A 13,951-nucleotide genomic window follows, 5' to 3' on the forward strand; every position below is an offset into this window, starting at 1 on the left:
GAAGAGGACGAAGGTTGGGCGGGAAATTATCCATAGCCAGTGGCTTAAAGTTGCAAGGACATTCAACATCACTAAAGGCTCAATATTTGCCTTCCGCTTCTGCAGTTTCTCAGATGAGATTCATGTGTCTATTTACCGTGTATGATGCTACTTTCCAAAGGTTTTTGTTGCTGCATGTGAAGCTTGGTGCGGATATGTAATGGCGTAACTGAGTGCTGAAGCTATCTGATGTAATTCGATTATGAAATCCTGGTTGCTTTTATACGGATATGAAATATCTGGCATGTTTTATAAGAAATATCAGTTTGATTAGTACATGAATATCAATAATAGGCTAATTACCCAGCTTATTGGGGTTTCCTATTGCAAACGGTTACTCAGACAGCACCGTGGGCGATGAACTCAAACAACCCGCATGGTTTCTAGAAAGTAGGCATGTTCGATCAACTAACAATCACACACGGCTTCCGGCAGAGAATTGTTTGCGTTAGGCCACCTTGCACACACGTTTCCACACAAAGAACTGTATGGGATGTACATACCTACGGAAATGATTTTCTGGGATTCACCGTGTGGGATGTACATACCTACATAAATGATTTCTGGGATTCACCGTGTGGGATGAACATACCTACGGAAGTGATTTCTGGGATTCACCATGTGGGATGTACATACCTACGGAAATGATTTCTGGGATTCACCGTGTGGGATGTACATACCTACGGAAATGATTTCTGGGATTCACCATGTGGGATGTACATACCTACGGAAATGATTTCGGGGATTCACCGTGTGGGATGTACATATCTACGGAAATGATTGGGTTTCCATGCCTCGCCCGATCGCACACGGCCCCAGCCGGGGTCCCACGAGGGCCTATCCCTGATGATTTGTGGGTCGTGTGGGAAGGACCGCCCTATCACCCACACTCACTTGGTGAAGGTTTCAAATGCCGTCACGGAAATGGGTTTTAAACCGTTTATTTAGGACCGACGCGCACCAGTGATTGTTGTGTGCCTGCCAGCATGCTTTGCTAGGATTTTCGACCAGTAATCCCTTTGTGCAGACAATGATTTCTACTACTGGCTGCTAAATTAGATATGTAGATGTTATACATCATACTACCTCGTACCTCTGTTCCTAAATATAAGTCTTACTAAAGATTCCACTATAGGCTACATACGGAGCAAAATGAGTGAATCTAAACTCGAAAAATGCATCTATATACATTTGTATGTGGTCCATACTGGAATCTCTACAAAGACATATATTTAGGAACAGAGGCAGTACATTACACAAAATCGTAGGTGGCATGTAGGAATTCCATTGCACTACATTAGGCTCCCTTAGAGTGCCTGCTAGTCCAGCACACAGAGTCATGGCTAGTTTATGCTACACACACAATCATTAATAGGTGGTTTAAATATGCGCATGGGATATGCAATGTATTATCATGTAGAGATGTCTGAAATTAGCCGTGTCAACTTGCAGATAGGGTTACACAATAAAAAAGTACAAGATGTATGTGGCAATTTCATGGAACATCGCAAAAAAAGAAGAGGCAGCGGTGAGCCTATACAGTGTGCTATGGTAGGTCACTCCTCCATTGCAATCATCGTGACATGTTATTTGTATATCAGTTCTTTTGGCCAAGTTTCTTAGGGACAATTATTACGAGTTATCCTAAGAAAGTAAACATCTGTGAATATAAGCTCCAGGTAATAAGCCAACCAGTTCTTTTCATTGCCTTCCTTTTCAGCTTATCTTTCGTATGATCAGTGAAAAGTCTAGATTGCATTATATTTTTTCATTTTGCTGCCCATATGAAAAATAATTTGACTTGCAAACATCACAAATTGAACCCAATGCAATAATTAATATGATAGGAAAATAGACCATCACTATTTGTTCAAAATGTAAATACAATGATACCATCTACTAGGCACAATCTACTTTGCTCAATGTCTTCCATAGAGATCACATTGCCTAATTTAAACAAAGAACTCATGACCCACATTTAAATGAAGAACAACTATTTATTGAAATTCGATGCTCCAAGTGGCTGGTTATTATCATATAGCAGCACCACTTGAAAGCATCATATAGCAGCAGCAACAGCTCATAGCAACTCATCATACAGCAGCAGCAGTAGTGTGCAATTCATCATATACACCAGCTCATTACAATTCATCATATAGCAGTAGCAGGAGCAGCTTATAGCAATCTATTATATACTTAAGACAAGAGGCGAACAGACCATCACGTTCATCCACATATATTAAATTATCTCGGTCGTCAATTTTGTATATCAACGATTATGATTTAAAAGATATAGCGTTACATACAAATATAGTTGTATACAATCAATTAGGCTTGGCACGTAAATTAGTTTGGCACGTCTTCTCCAAGTCACATGTTTTTTTCCAATTAAGAAAAGTCTGTCAAAGACAACTACACCTGGACAGCTAAAAAGTACAGGCTCCCGTATGACCTAAACAGCAAAAAAATACTAAGGCTAAAAGGTATGGCTGCCATATAAAGAACTGTCGCCTGCTTCCATAAAAAAGAAGGCACCATTGCCAAAAGATTAAAAAAACACGGCTGCCGTATAAAGGACTCTGAACGCCCGGAGTCCGATCGCAATACTACTATGCCAAAGATTTAAAAAACATAGCTGCCATACAAAGGAATCTGAACGCCCGGAGTCCGATTGCAATACTATTATGTCCATCGCAAATTACTGATGGTGCCATCTATGCTTTTCGAAAAAATAATAGAATATGATATTAGCAAATTAATCAATTCATACTATTATTTGTGTTAAATTAAAATATCTAGACTACGACATTAGTACTCATGTTGCCGTAACAAACATTTTATATCCCCACGCAGAAAAGAACTTGTTATATCCACCAAAAAAGAAGTTTATATTCCCAGATAAAAAAGCACATTTGTACGTACCTAGCATAAAGACCAGAACAAACAAATAAGGAAAAATAATAATAATAATAAAGCACACATATAATAGGTTGTTAGCGGCAATAAATCATGAATAGAAAACTGATACTCAAAATACGTGAACATCTGAGTACCAAAAAAATATTTCTATTCTCGCAAGATCTTTTACACATCTATTATGACATGTGTTCTAATTACAATGGTTGATGTTATAAATTAAGTATTTTTTTCATTAAAAATAGTCTTAGAAGGATCACGTGAGACCATATACAATATATATGCAAGATAAAAATACATAACATCCTTCTCAAAATCTAAGGGGTGTACTTACAGTTAATGTTTTAAAAATATACACTGATACAGGAAAAAGTGTATGGTTTGGACATGTATGAACAACATCACGTTGACTACAAAATACGTTTATGCCATGTGTAATTTAGGTTTTGACGCATTATAAATGGAAGTTGTTAGCTGAAATTGTGGATTGGAAACTACATAAAAGTAAGTGTAATTCTATCGCCCAAAAGACGAGTTGTCTCGGGCGTATCAACATAATCCAAGTATATCATGTTGATTCAGAGTGGTGACCTCAAGAAGATATGATAATTAGGAGCTAATGGAATTGATGTCCAAGGACAGAAAGAACATTGGTCCACATAGGCTAAATAATCCTCTATCTTGATTACATGATGGGTCCTAATTACGATAGTTGAGATAAAAAGTGAAAGTAAAAGGTATACATGAATTACTAGAAAAATAAGTTTTGATGAAAATCAATCTGTATCAATCTTTATTGCATGAAGTACATGCAATAGCAACATTGTTGATGGCACCAGTTAAGCCAGTATTCAATCAGATATATTTATAAAATATTATGAGAACAAAACTTATTAGATAGCCATAAAATAACATCCAAAGTTGTTTTCCCCGAGAGTAGGAACACAAAAAATGTTACATATATGTCATGGTCAAATTTATTCTGTTATATTCTGTTAAATAATCTACATTGATGACATCTCACATTTTCTAAGAAAAAAAGAATAATACTATCGATCAAAAGTTACGTGTGGTGGTTAAAGGATTAATAGAGACTCCGCAGAAATATAAGTATGATTTTAATAAGATTAAAATAGTAATGCTTCAAACTAAATACCAAAAATTTTCTATCGAGCTAAGTAACACATTTCATTCGAATTCAATTTACCTTTTATATTGCAACATACGAAACCACACAACTAATGATAAGCACATGGTGGAAGAAAAAAAATCATGTTCGGATGTACACGTAAGACATGCATATGTAGACTTATTTCTTGGTTGAACTTTTTTTTTATATTTTTAAATATCACAAAGACGCATGCCCCTTTGGCGTCATTGTCAACCAATGATGAATACAAAATAGACGCGAGAAGAATGTGTGTTGCTGGAGCATTTGGATGGTGAGGAATCATAAGATATTCACAAATGCTCCTACTCATCTAGATTGGTGGAAATTCTATCTGAAGGAAGGGCTCTCAATTGCACTTATTAGAGCCAGAATAGTAAAGGCTGCCAAGATCGAATCCTGGATTAATAACTTCAATTTTTTTTTCATGGCGATGTTTGATAGAACTGGCTTTGGGTGATTTTCTTTTGTTTTAAGACCTTTTGTACCAATTTATTATTAATGAAAGACACCGTACAACTATTGTTCATGATTTGTTGGCTCAAAAAAAGAGTGTGTGTTGCATAACTTCCTAAACTTAGCTCCTAATATATAAAAGATATTTCGATTGTCAACGAAAATAGTGTCAATTTATCAATTATTTACTTAAAACACTAACATTGTATGTAGCATATACATATGAAAAGAATGAACACATTTTTCTACTAGAGACCCTTATCGAAATGTAAAATAGGATGTGTAGAAACATTTTTAAAATCTAGCCGCGCAAATGCGCGGGTCACACTGCTAGTTCATTATATAGCAGCAGCAGGAGCAGCTCATAGCAATTCATCATACAACAGCAGCAGGAGCAGCTTATAGTAACGCATCATATAGCAGCAGCAGCAGCTCATAGCAATTCATCATATAACAGCAGTAGCTCATAGCAATTCATCATATAGCAGCAGGAGCAGCTCATAGCAATGCATCATATAGCAGCAACAGAAGTAGCTCATAGCAATTCATCGTATAGTGGATTGATGTCTACTACACAACCTTCTTCTTGTAGACGTTGTTGGGCCTCCAAGTGCAGAGGTTTGTAGGACAGTAGAAAATTTCCCTCAAGTCGATGACCTAAGGTTTATCAATCCTGGGAGGCGTAGGATGAAGATGGTCTCTCTCAAGCAACCCTACAACCAAATAACAAAAAGTCTCTTGTGTCCCCAACACACCCAATACAATGGTAAATTGTATAGGTGCACTAGTTCGGCGAAGAGATGGTGATACAAGTGCAATATGGATGGTAGATATAGGTTTTCGTAAACTGAAAATATAAGACAGCAAGGTAACAAGTGGTAAAAGTGAGCGTAAACGGTATTGCAATGCTATGAAACAAGGCCTAGGGTTCATACTTTCACTAGTGCAAGTTCTCCCAACAATAATAACATAATTGGATCATATAAATATCCCTCAACATGCAACAAAGAGTCACTCCAAAGTCACTAATAGCGGAGAACAAACAAAGAGATTATGGTAGGGTACGGAACCACCTCAAAGTTATTCTTTCCAATCAATCCGTTAGGCTATTCCTATAAGTGTCACAAACAGCCCTAGAGCTCGTACTAGAATAACACCTTAAGACACAAATCAACCAAAACCCTAATGTCACCTAGATACTCCAATGTCACCTCAAGTATCCGTGGGTATGATTATACGATATGCATCACACAATCTCAGATTCATCTATTCAACCAACACAAAGGACCTCAAAGAGTGCCCCAAAGTTCTACCGAGAATCACGACGAAAACGTGTGCCAACCCCTATGCATAGGTTCATGGGCGGAACCCGCAAGTTGATCACCAAAACATACATCAAGTGAATCATGTGGTATCCCATTGTCACCACAGATACGCACGGCAAGACATACATCAAGTGTTCTCAAATCTTTAAAGACTCAATCCGATAAGATTACTCCAAAGGGAAACCCAACCCATTACAAGAGAGAAGAGGGGGAGGAGAAACATAAGATCCAACTATAATAGCAAAGCTCGCGATACATCAAGATCGTGCCAAATCAAGAACACGAGAGAGAGAGAGAGAGATCAAACACATAGCTACTGGTACATACCCTCAGCCCCGAGGGTGAACTACTCCCTCCTCGTCATGGAGAGCGCCGGGATGATGAAGATGGCCACTGGTGAGGGTTCCCTCCTCCGGCAGGGTGCCGGAACAGGGTCCCGAGAGGTTTTTGGTGGCTACAAAGGCTTGCGGCGGCGGAACTCCCGATCTAATCTCTGTTCTGGAAGTTTTAGGGTACGTAGGTATATATGGGTGCAGGGAGTACGTCGGTGGAGCTTCAGGGGCCCCACGAGGCATGGGGCGCGCCCTAGGGGGGTGGGCGCGCCCCCCACCCTCGTGAGCACCTCCCTTTGCTCCTGACATGGGTTCCAAGTCCATCCGGTAGCTTTCCTTCCAAAAATTACTTCTCCAGTTGATTTCGTTCCGTTTCGACTTCGTTTGATATTCCTTTTCTTCGAAACACTGAAATAGGCAAAAAACATCAAATCTAGGCTGGGCCTCCGGTTAATAGGTTAGTCCCAAAAATAATAGAAAAGTGGATAATAAAGCCCAATATTGCCCAAAACAGTAGATAACATAGCATGGAGCAATCAAAAATTATAGATACGTTGGAGACGTACCAAGCATCCCCAAGCTTAATTCATGCTCGTCCTCGAGCAGGTAAATGATAAAAGATAATTTTTTATGTGGAATGCTAGTTGGCATAATTTCAATGTAATTCTTCTTAATTGTGATATGAATATTTAGATCCGAAAGATTCAAGACAAAAGTTCATATTGACATAAAAATAATAATACTTCAAGCATACTAACTAAGCAATTATGTCTTCTCAAAATAACATGGCCAAATAAAGTTATCCCTACAAAATCATATAGTTTGGCTATGCTCTATCTTCACCACACAAAGTATTTAAATCATGCACAACCCCGATGACAAGCCAAGGAATTGGTTCATACTGTAACATTTTCAAAAACTTTTTCAATCTTCACGCAATACATGAGCGTGAGCCATGGATATAGCACTATATGTGGAATAGAATGGTGTTTGTGGAGAAGACAAAAAGGTGATGATAGTCTCACATCAACTAGGCGTATCAATGGGCTATGGAGATGCCCATCAATAGATATCAATGTGAGTGAGTAGGGATTGCCATGCAACAGATGCACTAGAGCTATAAGTATATGAAAGCTCAACAAAAGAAACTAAGTGGGTGTGCATCCAAGTTGCTTGCTCACGAAGACCTAGGGCAATTTGAGGAAGCCCATCATTGGAATATACAAGCCAAGTTCTATAATGAATAATTCCCACTAGTATATGAAAGTGACAGCATAGGAGACTCTCTATCATAAAGATCATGGTGCTACTTTGAAGCACAAGTGTGGCAAAAGGATAGTAGCATTGTCCCTTCTCTATTTTTCTCTCATATTTTTATTTTTATTTTTTTATTTGGGCCTTTTTACGGCCTCTTTTTTTCTTATTTTTTTCGTCCGGAGTCTCATCTCGACTTGTGGGGGAATCATAGTCTCCATCATCCTTTCCTCACTTGGGACAATGCTCTAAAAATGATGATAATCACACTTTTATTTACTTACAACTCAACAATTACAACTCGATACTTAGAACAAGATATGACTATATGAATGCCTCCGGCGATGTACCGGGATATGCAATGAATCAAGAGTGACATATATGAAAGAATTATGAACGGTGGCTTTGCCACAAATACTATGTCAACTACATGATCATGCTAGCAATATGACAATGATGGAGCGTGTCATAATAAACGTAATGATGGAGCGTATAATCCATGGACTCAACATTAGTCATAAACAACTCACATACTTATTGCAAAAATCTAGAAGTTATCAAAGCAAAGTATTACGCGCATGCTCCTAGGGTGATAGATTAGTAGGAAAAGACCATCGCTCGTCCTGACCGCCACTCATAAGGAAGACAATCAATAAATAAATCATGCTCCGACTTCATCACATAACGGTTCACCATACGTGCATGCTACGGGAATCACAAACTTTAACACAAGTATTTCTCAAATTCACAACTACTCAACTATCATGACTCTAATATCACCATCTTCATATCTCAAAACAATTATCAAGCATCAAACTTTTCTTAGTATTCAACACACTCATAAGAATTCTTACAAATCTTGTATGCTTAGCATATTATGATTATTTAAGAAAATTACCATGCTATTTAAGACTCTCAAAATAATATAAGTGAAGCATGAGAGTTCATCTATTTCTTCAAAATAAATCCACCACCGTGCTCTAAAAGATATAAGTGAAGTACTAGAGCAAACAACAAACTACTCCGAAAGATATAAGTGAAGATCAATGAGTAGTCGGATAATTATGCAATATGTGAAGACTCTCCCATTTAATAATTTCATATCCTTGTATTTTATTCAAACATCAAGCAAATCTAGAGAAAATAAAATGATGCTACAAGCAAAACACATATCATGCGGTAAATAAAAATATAGCTCCAAGTAAAGTTACCGATGAACGAAGACGAAAGAGGGGATGCCATCCAGGGCATCCCCAAACTTAGGATCTTGTTTGTCCTTGAATAATACCTTGGGGTGCCTTGGGAATCCCCAATCTTAGGCTCTTGCCACTCCTTATTCCATAGTCCATCGAATCTTTACCCAAAACTTGAAAACTTCACAACACAAAACTTAACAGAAAACTCGTTTGCTCCGTTAGCGAAAGAAAACAAAACACCACTTCAAGGTACTGTAATGAACTCATTATTTATTTATATTGGTGTTAAACCTACTGTATTACAACTTCTCTATGGTTTTTAAACTATTTTACTAGCCATAGATTCTCAAGATAAGCAAACAACACACGGAAAACATAATCTGTCAAAAACAAAACAGTCTGTAGTAATCTGTAACTAACGAAAACTTATGGAACTCCAAAAATTCTAAAATAAATTTGTGGGCCTGAAGAATTTGTCTAGTAATCATCTTCAAAAAGAATCACCTAAATAGCACTTTCCAGTAAACAGTTCTAGCTAATCTCATGAGCGCTAAAGTTTCTGTTTTTTACAGCATGATCATAAAGACATCACCCAAGTCTTCCCAAAGGTTCTACTTGGCAAAACACTAATTAAAACACATAACCACATCTAAACATAAGCTAGATGGATTATTTATTCCTAAACAGAACCAAAAAGCAATAAACTAAAATAAAGTTGGGTTGCCTCCCAACAGGCATGATGATTTCAATGATGCTCACAAAAAGATAAGAATTGAAACATAAAGAGAGCATCACGAAGAATATGACTAGCACATTTAAGTCTAACCCACTTCCTATTTATAGGTATTTTGTGAGAAAACAACTTATGGGAACAATAATCAACTAGCATAGGAAGGCAAAACAAGCATAACTTCAAAATTTTAAGCACATAGAGAGGAAACTTGATATTATTGCAATTCCTAAAAGCATATATTCCTCCCTCATAATAATTTTCAGTATCATAATGAATGAATTCAACAATATAACCAGCACCTAAAGCATTCTTTTCATGATCTTCTAGCATAGAAATTTTATTACTGTCCACATAAGCAAAATTCTTCTCATTTGGAATAGTGGGAGTATCATAAGAGACTTGAATACTATAAATTGTTTACACATTAAAAGAGTAATTTTAAGAGAAAGGGTACTCATAATAATGACAAGTTTTATAAATATAGTCATCACTACTTTTTATAGCATAAGTTTCATCACAATAATCATCATAAGTAGCATCTTTGTCCTCATCATAATCGATGGAAACCTCTTCCGAAATAGTGGATGCATCACTAAATAAAGTCATGACCTCTCCAAATCCACTTTCATAAATATTATAAGATTCAACATCCTCCAAAATAGTGGGATCACTACTTCCTAAAGTTGACACTCTTCCAAACCCACTTTTATAAATATAATCATCATAGGTAAAAAAGGCATGCTATCATCATAACTACTTTGCATATCAAAACTTGAGAGGCTAAAAATATCATCATTATTAAACATAGCATCCCCAAGCTTGGGACAAACATTAATTGCAGCAAATATATTCTCAAATATGTCATCCTCATCAAACATAGCTTCCCCAAGCTTGGGCCTTTTCGTATCATAAGCATAATCACTCTCATTGTTAATAGCATGGATAGCACCAATAGTATAGCAATTATTATATTCTTCCAAGCAAGTGCCAAAAACATTTTCAAGATCATAAAAAGTATCATTATCTTCCCAATCATAATCATCACAACAAGCAATAGGCATAACGAGATCATCATCAAGTGCATCATCTTCCAGAATTATTTTTGATTCATTTTCATGAGGCACAACAATAATAGGAGCAACATTATTTGGGAGAGATATCTTTTTACCTCTCTTCCTATTTTGTTTCTTCTTCTTCACCTCATGTGTGGGTTCGATCCTCTTTTTGGAGCTCCTTATTAATGAGATTGGTTGGATAGAAGGCTCCTCCTCGTTACCTGATTCATCATAAGAAATAATAGGAGGATATTGGGAAGTCTCTTCCCTTTCATTAGTATTCTCTTCATCTTGTATTTGTTTTCTTTTCTTTATGTAATTGGCAATATAAGGATTTTCAATGCAATTCACCGCACAATACATATAACTTTTCTCTAGATAAAAATCAAGAAATCTATCAAGATTAAACTTTGGAATACCCTCAGTTATACGTTTCATTTCTTCATACCCCAAAAGAAGGCTAAACTCTTTATGATGCTCAAGGGTAATCAAATTATCACAATATTTGGACACGACTTGATCATGAAACAAATAGCATTGGAGCTTTAAATGACCATGTTCATTGCAAAGTTCACAAGGGGCGCGAAAAATATTGAATCTTTTAGCACATTCATCTAACTCTTCTTGCAACAATTTGGTTTCTAAGTACTTATGCCTCTTGCAATATCTATCTTCCATATTTGGTGTGCACTTGCAAACCCAATCTACTCCACAAAAATTGACATGTTTATAGGAGGCATTTTCATCATAACTAGTGCAATCATCATTAGTACTATGGATATTCAAGGACTTCATACTAACAACATTGCAATCATGCTCATCATCCAAGGATTTAGTGCCAAACATTCTAATACATTCTTCTTCTAGTACTTTGGCAAAATTTTCCTTTCCATCATGCTCATGAAAGATATTATAAAGATGAAGCGTATGAGACAAACTCAATTCCATTTTTTATAGTTTTTTTTTATAAACTAGACTAGTGCTAAAACAAGAAAAAAAAAGATTCAATTGCAAGATCTAAAGATATACCTTCAAGCACTAACCTCCCCGGCAACGGCACCAGAAAGGAGCTTGATGTCTACTACACAACCTTCTTCTTGCAGACGTTGTTGGGCCTCCAAGTGCAGAGGTTTGTAGGACAGTAGCAAATTTCCCTCAAGTGGATGACCTAAGGTTTATCAATCCGTGGGAGGCGTAGGATGAATATGGTCTCTCTCAAGCAACCCTGCAACCAAATAACAAAAAGTTTCTTGTGTCCCCAACACACCCAATACACTGGTAAATTGTATAGGTGCACTAGTTCGGCGAAGAGATGGTGATACAAGTGCAATATGGATGGTAGATATAGGTTTTTGTAAACTGAAAATATAAAAACAGCAAGGTAACAAGTGGTAAAAGTGAGCGTAAGCGGTATTGCAATGCTAGGAAACAAGGCCTAGGGTTCATACTTTCACTAGTGCAAGTTCTCTCAACAATAATAACATAATTGGATCATATAACTATCCCTCAACATGCAACAAAGAGTCACTCCAAAGTCACTAATAGCGGAGAACAAACAAAGAGATTATGGTAGGGTACGAAACCACCTCAAAGTTATTCTTTCCAATCAATCCGTTGGGATATTCCTATAAGTGTCACAAACTGTCACATCCCTAGTTCTGGTATGCTCAAGGCTAGCTAGTCGTGTGTGCATCATGTTTGAATTCCATTTAAATTTGAAATGGGGATTTGTGAAACCCTCAGAATCATTTCTGGAAATGACCCAGATAAAAATTGCTCCAAAAAGGGCCAAGAAAATGTTCATGTTGCTCTCTGAAAATATTGGATAGAGATAAAAATCAAACCAATATTTTTAGGAGCTCATAAGTATTTATTTTGGGAATTTGGAATTAATGCAGTAATTATTTTCTTTGGATATATATTGTTATATATATATATACAATATTGTCCAAAAATTGTGCTAGTTGATGAGGAGCTCTGGTATAATACCACTAGCTCTTGCAAAAATTGGCACAAGGAAATAAAATGATTTAGTATTTTTATTAAATCAAAACAAATGTCAGAAAATAGAAAAGAAAACAAAAGTGAAAGAACGCTTACCTGCACTTACCTCCCTGTGCAGTCTGGCCTGGCCTAGCGGCCCAGCAGGCCGGCCCAGCCAGCTGTCGTGCCAGTCGTCCCCTTCCTCGCGCCAGGAGGACAGGGGCACGGGCTCGGTGCGCGCGGCCACGCATCCGGCCACCTCCTGCCTGTCTGCCTCACCCTCATTGCCCTGGACGCCCTGGATGACGCCACGCGCCGCCTCGGACCTCTCCCACTCTTTCTCGCTCTTCCTCCTTCCCTGGATCTCTCCCTCTCCTTGGACCGAACACGCCCGTCGCTGCCGCTCGCCGTTGTCGCGCCCACCGCCCCGGCCTCGCCCCTCCGACTTGCCCACCAGGTCCGCGCCATCGTCCTCGTCCTCTCCGTCAAGCCAGGCAACTCCGGGCGCCCTGTATCGTCGTGACCGCCGTCGTCTTCATCGTCAGTCACCCGAGATCGCCGGTGACGTTCCGGCTGCCCCAAGCCTTCCCCGAGCTCGCCGACCCCGCCGTTGGATTCACTGTGAGCTCCGCCGCATTCCCCCTCTTTCCTCGTAGCTTATCCCAAGCCGTAGCCTGCGCCCGCACACCACTAAACTCCGGCCGCCGCCGCGAGCTCCGCTCGGCAAGCTCAGGCCACCCCCGCAGCCCCCGCTTGCTCCAAACGATACGGGCGAGCCTTGGCGACGATCCCGCGAGCTCCGCCGCATTCGGCCTCGCCGGCGACTAACCACCGGTCAAACCGGGTCAACCTCGCTAACTAAACCCCCCTGTGACACTGACATGTGGGGCCCGGCCCTGCTAATTTTTAGTTTAGGATTAGTTTAAAAACTAATTAACTTTGTTAACTAACCATGACACTGACGTGTGGACCCCACGCGTCAGGTTTGACCTGGTCAGCCACGTTTGACTCGCTGACGTCATGCCACTATCATGCTGACATAGTTATTCATTTTCTGGTATTAAAATAAATCAGGAAATTCCAGAAAATGATATAAACTTCAAAAATTCATATAAATTCAACCGTAGCTCAGATTGAAATAAGTTATATATGAAAAATTATCAGAAAAATGCAATCTATCCATCTGTACCAGTTTCATGCATGAAAAACCAAGTTAAACCTGCTGTATAGGTGAACACACATGAATGGCATTTATAAGAGCTTATTTTGAAGATGCATAGCTCAAACAACATCACATCTTCATGCCATGTTCATAAATCATATTGTTGCATATGCTTGTGTATTGATTGCCGACACCGTTCCTTCTCGATAGGTCCTGCTCCGGAGACCGATCCAGAGTACCTGTCAGAGGAGCAGTGCCCCCCCTTGTTGATCTACCAGGCAAGAAAACCCCCCCTTGTTCATTCCGATACAATCCCACTCTCTCACTCCTGC

Source organism: Triticum aestivum, chromosome 2A (genome assembly GCF_018294505.1).
Source record: "Triticum aestivum cultivar Chinese Spring chromosome 2A, IWGSC CS RefSeq v2.1, whole genome shotgun sequence".
Taxonomy (NCBI): domain Eukaryota; kingdom Viridiplantae; phylum Streptophyta; class Magnoliopsida; order Poales; family Poaceae; genus Triticum; species Triticum aestivum.